Below are 11,072 nucleotides of genomic sequence, written 5' to 3'. Positions count from 1 at the left end.
TGCACCCCCAGCCCACCCCCTTCAATGGGGCATCCCCCATCACAGGCCAGGAAGGCAGGGCTGGATGGACCTCCCCCCCTCCCCCAGAATGTATGGCCTGGCTTTGCGGGACTTTGGATTCATTCTCTCCTGGCTGTGCTTTCGTCTCTCCAGGCATACCCGCAATTACCCCTGACTGGTACATTAAGAAGGTTTCCCTTGCCCCACTGCACGTGATGATCTTAAGGGTCTTTTCCAACCTCAATGATTCCCTGATTTCACGTCTTCATCAGGGTCAACTACAGGGGAATATTTCCCAGGGGGCAGCGGGTGGACTCTGAGAGTCCCCAGGGCAGCGGAATGCAAGTGGGGCTGATGGGCAGCACCATCCTGCGCCTTGTCCCTGGGCTGTGGGGTCATGGCAGGAGCTGTCAACTGGGAAAACAAGAGAAAAAGGGAAGCCAGAAAGCAAAATTTGTCAAGACACAGACCTGAGAGAGCAAACATGGAGCCCAGGACAACAAACTAACCTCACTGCTCACAGTAATTGATGGGCCATTAAGATGGGCACATTCCTCTGTAAAACCACTCTCTCCTTGTTCTGGGCCACAGCAATTCAAGCTACCACGCTCTGCTCCCCAATCACATTCCACTTCCAAAACCTCCCAGCAGTCCACGTCCCATGCCTGGAAATGAAAGAGGGCTCTGGCTTCGTCCTGTGTCTGTGAGGGTGTGAGGATCCTGGATGGGGAGGAGACCCAAGGTGGGGATCAAACCTGCTTTAGGTTGTGAAGTCAGTGGGAGGTTTGCCTGAGTTTCAGGGCATCCAAGGTGTCCCTCTTGTTCCCATGCTGATACAGACTCCTGCCACGCCTTCCAAGCACTAAAGAGACACTGAGAAGGGCTTCAGGAGAAGGGTGAATGGCTCAGCTCCTTCACTGACATCCTCTGTCATTTTTAAGGCTTATGCTTCGGTCTTTACGCGACACTAACTGTAAACAAGAGCTCTGTTGTGGATCACTTGAGAAAAGATCAAAGCAAGGGGCTTGCATATTTGCTTTGGAAAGTGCCCAAGGAGCAGGCAGTCACCTGGAAGACTTTCATTTGGACAGCCACTGCTTTGGGCGCTATTTATTAGCTACTTAAGGAACTCAGGGTTCAATTATTTGTCGTATTTCCATATGCTGTGACGTTATTTGCATTCTGAAGTTATTTTGGAAGGAATTGATGAGTTGCAGGCACTGTCATAACTGAGGAGGATTGACTTAGGGGAGGTCAAGGCTGCCTTTGAGCGAAAGGCAGATCAGGTCGATGGCATTTGAGAGCCACTTAACATGAAAGGTGCTATTCAGGAAGATCCCATCTGCTGGTTTAATGGGGTCTGAACAGACACACTGATGTTGTTGTAGCAGAAGCAGATTGAATAAGTTAAATGTCACAAGTTTTCTGGTTTGATAAAGAGACGGACAAGAGACTTGACAGGGTTGATCTAAAGTGTAGCGCATCCTCCTCGTGACGTCTCCTCCCACCTCCTCCAAGCAGGGCCGAGAGCACTTGTGGAAGTGTCTCTGGTTTTCTTGCAGTCTCTTCTGTGAGGCCGTGGAATTTTTGCCACCTTTATTTTCCAAAGAGTGTTTTAGCCATGTTGTTCTCCTCAGGCTTTGACCCGCAGTGAAGGATCCCACTGTTTTGGAGAGGGAAAGGGGAGAAAAAGAAAAGTTCATGTGCAGCTTCTTCTTTGCTGGAAACACTTCCTTCATCAGTTTTTCCCCGAGGTGTGATAGGTAGAGACACGGACAATTTAAAGTGTCAAAATCCAATGCGAATTTTATTATATTAGCAAGCGAACAAGAGCAAAGGCAGTGCTGGGCGGCCGGGGAGTCTGCGCTCCGCCAACGGCTCGCGCCTTCCCGCCTTCTGTAAGCACATTATATACAGTCTCATTTTCTGTATTCGCGACGTCACAATCAGGGTGATGTCGCAATCAGGGCAATACTCTGCGCATACCCCTTGTGTTGCTAGGGGGTCTTTTTCTACCTCCTGGTGGTCGTAAGGATGAAGGGTGAGGGTCTTCCTCATTGCCCTGTGGGTGAACTTATGCAAGAATGTGATTATTCAACCCCTTCAGCCAGGGGTCTTGTTTACTTTGCCGAATGTCCTTCCGTTGGGCTATCAAGCCTTCTTGTGAGCACATAAATCTTTCATCCATACCCTCCCATACAGGTTTAATGAACAAAGCACAACATGTTACTTATTACAATCCCCCCTTTTTCTTTTGTCCATTATTTTGTTCATTGAACCGTTGTAGCTCTTGAGCACTCAAGACAAGGGTTTCTGCTAAATCAGGCTCATCGGGTACCAATTCGTATTTCGCTCGAACAAGCATCAGGTGAGCGGCTTCTAAACGGTTCTTAACTATCGCAATAACTTTATTAAAAATACAAGGTCCGAACGCAAGCGTTAAAGTGAGCAGTATTAATGGTCCCGCCAATGTTGACAATAAAGTAGTAAGCCAAGGAGAATGACTAAACCATGATTCGTACCAACTTTGTTGGGATTCTCGTTCTTTCCTTCGTTGTTCCAACCCCTTTCTTAGCTCTGCCATTGTGTCCCGTACTATTCCGGTATGATCTGCATACACACAGCACTCTTCCTTTAAAGCTGCACACAATCCCCCTTGCTGCAAGAATAATAAATCCAAGCCGCGTCTGTTCTGAAGCACCACTTCTGATAGTGATCTTAGTGATTTTTCCAATGCATCTATTGATTTTTCTATTCTGCTCAAATCCTCATCCACTGCTACTCTAAGTGACTTAAATTCAGCTTGTTGATTAATAGAGAGGTTATCCCTGTGGCCGCTCCGGTTCCTCCAATTGTAAGGAGGGCGGCTATGGTCAGAGCTGTAAACGGTTCTCTCCTAGCAAGATGGTGCTCGGGGGTGGTTTGATAATTGTAGACAAACTCATTTGAGTGATATACAATTTTTGGAATTATTGCTACTTGTATGCAATAATCTTTGTTTTTATTAAAATTTTGTAGGCTCAAGCAGGGTGTTACTCCGATGCTTGAGCACACCCATTTTGTGTTTGGCGCTGGTATTAACCAATCCGCAGGAGCTTCCTTTTTGAGTGAAATACTTACATTACACAAATGTTGTTTTGTGGGTGGAATTGTCCCTACGCACCGTCCTTTTCCCGTTACTTGTTCCAAGGTGAGACCTTGGACCTGATCTTTTCCTTTTCTCCATAAACATTGTGCAGGGTTCGTCCCATTTACACGCTTGGCCTTAGATGTAATTCCCACAGCCTCGTAAAAGGGTGGTCTAATGCCGTAACACAGCCAACAGGAGCTGCTCATTTGTGGGTTAGTTTTATTTAGTATTTGGTAGCTAGCTTGCATTACTTTCCATAGGGTATTTCCCTCTAAATTCTCTTCCGGGATAATTATACTGGGGTGAGTATTGTTACTGGTAAATTGGGTATTATTACCAGTTTCAGTGGTATCATTAGCGGGTCTCGGAATTTGCTTATGTGTGAGCACGGGATTCGGTCCAATTGGTTCAGGATCGTTTGGAACGGCCTCTTTTTTAATAAGTATTAGTCCCCCTCTATCTGTTCCAGGCTCCCAAAGTCTCATACCCCAAGTTCTTCCTACGAGCCATCCCGCATCCTGTTCTTGTTTTATTGTGAGTATTAAGGACTTACAGTTTCCAGGCCTGTTTATCCCACCACTGTAATCATATGTTGGTTTTGTACACTTCTTTGGCCCCCAGGTAATTCCGAGATATTTATCCAGGGTTTGTGGTGTCCATTTACCAGTTACTATGGTCTCACATCCCCAATAAGCGCAATAATAATGACCAGGGGAGTTACAATAACTTTTCCCAGGATTTGCACTAGGACACCAATAAGTAACTTTTAGATTTGAGGCCCCCCAGCTATATTGTTGGGATGGGTGGCAGCCAGCAGTAGTACTCGTATCATCTCCCAATATGGACCTTAACAAATCACAATTGGTTACATTAAAGGAGGGTGGTCCTACCGTAACTATAGTTTGAATGATCCTGGAATCGTCCCAACTAGAGAGAGTCCACTTAAAGGGTTCATGCGCATACGATTCACAGATAGGGATGCATAATATTATCCAGATTGCCCCTATAAATACGTATCGGGAAAAGTGGTGGGTTTTGTAATATACCAATTGCTTATTCCTACCCCAATTTGATACCCGTACCCGATTTTTGTCATTTGCACTCCAGGGCTTCGCCTTTTTGCTACCATCCTTGAGGCAGGACCTCAAGCACTGCTTTGCTGTCCCAATTGTTGGGTTCGTTCCTCCACAGCTTTTTTACTCCTCTGCCTCGCTCGTCGACTCGGTTGCTTCGAGCCACGAGGGGTACCATCTTCTCGGCAGCAGGGGTATTCTTCAGGAGGGCTAGTGCTTACTTTAGCAGCTTGCCTCAGGATGTACGAATTCCAGTTGGTATCTTTAACTTGAGGTGCGTTGCACTTCACCCCTTTCAGGAACTTCTGGCACTGCCCTCTTACTATTTCAGCGACAAAAGGAATCGGTTCGTTTGAATGGTAACAATAATTTTCGGGCCGGATTCCCTTAGCAAATATCCCCCACCATTCCCTTGATTCGGGAATAGTCTCTCCCTGTGATTCTTTTAATTTTAGTGCCAATTTTGTAAGTTCTCTTTCCCACTCCCAGCAGATTCAGCAGACGCCCCTTGGGGTCTTCCGTCTCGGCAATGGGCCCACCACCGTTCCCGACACACCTTACACACAAAGCACACAAATGAGTAACAGTTACAACTTAATATCTGCAATCTTACATGCCCATCTTTAGTCAGAATTGGATTTTCAATATATTCAATTTCAAAAGTATTCATTCAGGTCTTTTGAAATTTTATTTTTAGGTCCCCAGGTACACTGGTCACTTGCCACTGTTGATTCTTTATGGGTCCTTTGATTTGGCTGGCGTGAGTCCACCCTCTTTCAGCTGTTCGTATGGAGGTTTCTGTAGTAAGTAAAACAAGATAAGGCCCTTCCCACTGTGGAGTTAATGAGGTCTCTTTCCATGATTTAACCAACACCCAGTCCCCGGGTTTCACTTTATGGATTGCCGTGTTTAATGGGGGTCGTTGGACAAGCAATCCTTTTTTCTTCAACTGTTCCCTACGACTCATTATTTGAGTGATGTACCACAGTACATGTGATTCTTTTAATTGAGGGTGATTATGTGGAACTTCTAGGTCATAGGGCATCCCATATAACATCTCAAATGGGGAAATCCCTACATCTGTACGGGGTTGGGTCCTTATATTTAAAAGTGCGAGGGGCAGACACTTGACCCATGATAGTTTGGTCTCAATCATCAATTTGGTGAGCTGTTTCTTTATCTCCCCATTCATTCTTTCTACTCTTCCTGAACTTTGGGGATGCCAAGGGGTATGATATTCCCAATTTATTCCCAAGGCCCCCAAGGTATCCTTAACTATTTTAGACACAAAATGAGGTCCCCTGTCGGAATCAATGGCTTCTATTACCCCATATCTTGGGATAACTTCTTCTAACAGCACCTTTACTACAGTTTGGGCCGTTGTTCGTGCAGTCGGGTATGCTTCCACAAAGTGCGTAAGGTGATCCACGATTACCAGTAAATATTTGTACCTACCCACCTTTGGGAGTTCAGTAAAATCTATTTGAACCCTCGCAAAAGGCCTATGTGCCAGCTCTCTTCCCCCTAAAGGTCTTTCTCTTACTTGACTCCTGTTGACCTTTTGACACACTAAGCAACTGTTTGTTATTTGCTTGGCCAGACTATAAATACCCATACACATGTATTTATTAGCGAATTGGTCTATCAAAGCTTGGGTTCCCCAATGTGTGGTATCGTGGATTCTTTGTAATACCCCCATAGCCAAGGATTTTGGAAGTACCTGTCTCCCATCAGGTAACACCCATTTTCCCATTTCATCCTTTTTTACCCCCATTTTATATAATTTCTCCTCTTCTTGAGTGGTGAAACTGAGGAGGTGGACCACCTTTCCATGATGCAAACAATGCTTTGCTCTCGGATTCTCACAGGCACATGCTATCCCATCCATGCCCCAATCCTCCCAGCAAGCATAACAAGGTTCCTTATAGAGATTACCTCCACAGTTGATACATTCTTCTCTCTGTTTGAAGGGATCCTGAGCCCTTAGAACCATTAGAGCAGCTTTTCTAGCCTCCTGATCCGCAGCATTATTACCCCGCTGTCGGAAATCTAGGCCTTTCTGGTAGCCTCTCACGTGTACCACTGCAATTCGGTTAGGACCTCTTAGGGCGTGAAGGACTTGGGTTATTAGGCCCTGGTGTATTAAATCCCTTCCCTGGGAATTTATGAGGCCCCGCTCTTCCCAAATTTTTCCAAAGGTATGGACTACCCCATATGCATACTTTGAATCTGTATATATTGTTCCTGCCTTTCCCTTTAGTAAACATAATGCTCGGAGTACTGCATAAAGTTTGCACGCTTGAGCTGACCATGCTGCGTTCAAGGGTCCTGATTCTATTACATTAAGATTTCTTCCCCCGATTACCGCATACCCTGATCTTCTCTTCCCTCCTACCACTCGAGAGGACCCGTCCACAAACAGCTTTTCTCCACCTTCCAGTTCCTCCTCCTCCAAGTCTGGCCTTATCTTTGTTTGTTCCTCAATGGTATGTAGACAATTATGTGTCAACCTTTCCCCTTCAGGTTCCCCGTACAACAACTGGGCCGGATTTTGTAAAGTAGTGCTTTCTAAAGTTAGTTTTGGTGAGGAGATTAAAATCCCTTCGTATTTTAACAACCTAGAATCGGTGATCCATTTTTCGGCTTTTTGTTGTAAAATTCCCTGGATGTTGTGAGGTGATAGAACTTTCAATTCGCTCCCGAATGTTATTTTGTGTGCCTCTTCCACAAGCAGAGCTGCTGCCACTATCGCTTGCAGGCAGGTTGGCCACCCACGGCTCACTGGATCCAAAAGTTTGGACAGGTATCCTATAGGTTTCTTTTTCCCAGCCCACTCCTGTGCCAATACTCCGAATGCCGTACCCCCATCGATATTCACAAACAAGTAAAATGGTCTTTTTAAGTCTGGTAAGCTTAATACTGGTGCATTAATTAAATCCTCTTTTAAGCTTTCTAATTGCTTTTCATCCTCCTTAGACCACTTTAACAGTCCCTCTTGGCTTAATTTGGCATATAGAAACTTGACTTTGTTACTATAATCTTCAATCCATTGTCTGCAGTACCCCATTAATCCCAACAGCTGACGAACCTGTCTTTTGTTTGCCGGAGGGGGCATTGATAGTATCCCATTTACTCGCTCGGGATCTACCTTCTTTTTCCCTTCACTCAGCCAATGTCCCAAATATTTGACCTCTGGTTCTACAAACTGTAATTTTGATCGGGAAACCTTCAATCCCTTTAGGCTTAGGAAATTTAACAATTTGATACTCTCCACGCGGACTTTTTCCTCTTCTTGTCCAGCTATCAGGAGGTCATCTACATACTGAATCAGCTGTACTCCTTCTCCCTGCTCATACTCTTGGAGAATGTGCTCCAGGGCCTGTCCGAATAGATTGGGAGATTCCGTGAACCCTTGGGGCAACACTGTCCATCTTAACTGCTGTTTTCTGTGGGTTTCAGGATCCTCCCATTCAAAGGCAAAATAATCCCTATTGTCCTTATCTAGTGGGCAAGCCCAAAATGCGTCTTTGAGATCAATCACACTGTACCATCGACTTTCAGGTCCCAGCTGGCTCAGTAAAGTATACGGATTTGCCACAACTGGGAATCTTGCAAGTGTTCTTTTATTAATTTCCCGTAGGTCATGGACCAATCTATAAGACCCATCAGTTTTCTTTACGGGTAAGATGGGTGTATTGAAGGGAGACATGCATGGTTCCAGTAGCCCTTGTTTAATTAATCTTTCAATCTCTGGTTTCAACCCCATCCTGCCATCTCGTGAGATTGGGTATTGTTTTATTTTTACTGGAATTTCCGGATCCCTGATAGTTACAGTGAAGGGTGGGATATCTAATTTGCCCACTGTCTCCGGAGTGTACCAAACCTCGGGGTTAATTTTTACTTCATCCTGACTCCTAAGGGGACATAATTTTACTTGTAACTCATTATTTTTAACTTCCAAATTAATGCCTAGTGTGATGATCATATCTCGTCCCAGTAGGTTATAATCTGCTTCTGGGACCAACAATAGGGATCCCACCCCAAACTTAGATTGCGTTTCAAAAAGAACGTCTTTTATTACTGGAACCTTGAAAGGCTCTCCTTTTGCTCCAATTACTTGCATTGTCTCCGGGGACAAGTGACATCCCTGGGGTAACTCTTGTACTGTGGACCTCTCGGCCCCTGAGTCCACAAGGAACTCGATTTCCTGTTGCTGGGGACCTATTCTAATTTTTATCAAGGGCTCGGTTTTATGTCTAGCCCCCAGCAAATAGAGCCCCTGACACCCCTAATCCTCCTTGAATATTTTCTCATCCTGCAGCCGCTTTCTGCATTCCCTTCTCATATGACCCTTCCTCCCACAATAATAACACTCCACGTCCTTTCTCCTTGTTCCTTCCACCCCGGGTCTTGGGTCCGTTTTGTGAGTCGATCTAATCCCACCCCCACGCTGTCCTTCCCGAGCCACTGCCACCATCAACCTTGCCTGCTTCTTAAACCTCTCGTCCTCCCTTCTGACAAACACCTTCTGTGCCTCCCTCAATAACTCATCCAAGCCTCTGTTCTGCCAATCATCTATCTTCTCAATTTTTCTTCTAATATCTTCCCATGCATTTGCTACAAATTGCATTTTCAGCAGAGCCTGCCCCTCCTGAGTGTCTACATTCAGACTGGAATACATTTGGAGACTCTTTCGTAGTCTCTCTAACCATTTAGTGGGCGACTCATCTGCTTCTTGATGTTCTTTGAAAGCTTTATTAATGTTCTGCCCTCTAGGGACTGCCTCCCTGATACCCTGGATGATGATATTTCTAAGATCTTGCATGTGGCCCCTATGTACCAGGTCCTGGTGATCCCAATTGGGCCTCTGTAGGGGCCATTTCACATCTGCCGCTGGCCCCTGGGCATGCTGTGCGTCCCAAATTCGCATCCCTGCCCTCCTGATCATGTTTTTCTCCTCTGTGGTGAATAAAATCCCTAAAATAGCCTGAATCTCATCCCATGTATAAGTATTGGGTCCTAAAAATTGATCCACTCTTTCCGCTACCCCCAGCGGGTCTTCCAGGAGATCCCCCATTTTATCTTTAAATTGTCTTACGTCCCCTGAGTTAATAGGGATGGATACGAACCCTATTCCTGGCTGTGGACCCCCCATTGGCACTTCCCTCAAGGGGTACAAACCGCCACCCTCATGTGTACGTCGTGTTTGGCTCCTGGTTCTACGTCTGTAAGTTTCAGGGGAACGGGGGGGCGAATCAGGGTTCGAGCGGTGAGGGGCCGAGGGCAAGGGTTGAAGCGGTGCGGGTGGTGGTGAAACGGGAGGGGGAGGCGGTGGAGGGGGAATGTATGGTGGTGGTATTACAGGGACCGCGTCTTCCTCTCTATTCTTCCTCCCTCGGTAGCCACCCCCCTTTTCTTTTAAAGGGTATAAATTTACCCTAGTGTCGGCCACCATCCACAGACTGGCATATTCACTTTCCTCCAAATTAAATGGTTCCTTTGAGTTAACATATATGTTTAGCGCCTGACATATCCAATCCTCAAATGATCCAAAAACAGGCCTATAAAGATGGTCTCCTCGAATCTGTTGTCCGCCCCAGACTTCCATGCAATAATGGATCATTTTCACCTTATCCTTTCCCTGCCTAGAGGGAAAGTTATCCCAGTGTTTCAACATCAGCCCTAGGGGACTATCGGGCGGTATTTGGGGCAATTTCACATGGGGCCCCTCTCCCATGGGCTCAAAGGGCTTGCTTTTCCTTTGTCCCATCTTCTGAGGCACTCACACACACACCCCAACCGCTCCCCTCGTTTGTGGCTCGCTCCCTCGCGGGCTACGAGAAACGCACTACTAGAGGGTCCGCACTCACTTCGCCCTGGCAGGACGTCTCATACACCGTGCCCCAGGATACCCAACCCAAACCGAACAGATTCCCGGCCTATACTCACGCGTCCTGCGTCTTCGTTCGGAGCTTCGTGCCCAAAGATTACAGGGTTACCGGTTCTCCTTTGCTCAGTGTTCAATTTAGGTTCGTCGGTCGAGACAGAAGCGACCTGAGGGCTGCAGGGGCCGCCGGCTGGCGGGGCGCCTCCCCAATGCAGCTGCAGGCCACAATCTAGTCGCGATCCGAGTCACGGCACCAAATTGTGATAGGTAGAGACACGGACAATTTAAAGTGTCAAAATCCAATGCGAATTTTATTATATTAGCAAGCGAACAAGAGCAAAGGCAGCGCTGGGCGGCCGGGGAGTCTGCGCTCCGCCAACGGCTCGCGCCTTCCCGCCTCGTGTAAGCACATTATATACAGTCTCATTTCCTGCATTCGCGATGTCGCAATCAGGTCGATACTCTGCGCATGTTCCTTCTGTTGCTAGGGGGTCTTTTTCTACCTCCTGGTGGTCGTAAGGATGAAGGCTGAGGGTCTTCCTCGTTGCCCTGTGGGTGAACTTATGCAAGAATGTGATTATTCAACCCCTTCAGCCACGGGTCTTGTTTACTTTGCCGAATGTCCTTCCGTTGAGCTATCAAGCCTTCTTGTGAGCACATAAATCTTTCATCCATACCCTCCCATACAGGTTTAATGAACAAAGCACAACATGTTACTTATTACACCAGGTACGCCTTGTTTCCCATCCCCCAGTATCCTCCAGTTCCCCGGGTCCCTCCATACCTGCGGAGGGGGGGAGGAAGGACAGGACTCATCGGGGGTCTCTGTCCTGCTGTACGGCTTTTGGCTGGGGCAGAGTTAATGACAGATTTGGCCAGAGCGTGTTCGAGGGAACTCACAGCTGTGGAGTCTCTTTCCCAGCTGCTGGTCGTGATATCGCCTGCTCTGTTCTCCACACGTGTTTCTCCCTTCTGGGCCTTC

This window comes from Leptosomus discolor, unplaced genomic scaffold, assembly GCF_034619465.1.
Source record: "Leptosomus discolor isolate bLepDis1 unplaced genomic scaffold, bLepDis1.hap2 HAP2_SCAFFOLD_40, whole genome shotgun sequence".
NCBI lineage: Eukaryota > Metazoa > Chordata > Aves > Leptosomiformes > Leptosomidae > Leptosomus > Leptosomus discolor.
This window is presented reverse-complemented; position numbering follows the sequence as displayed.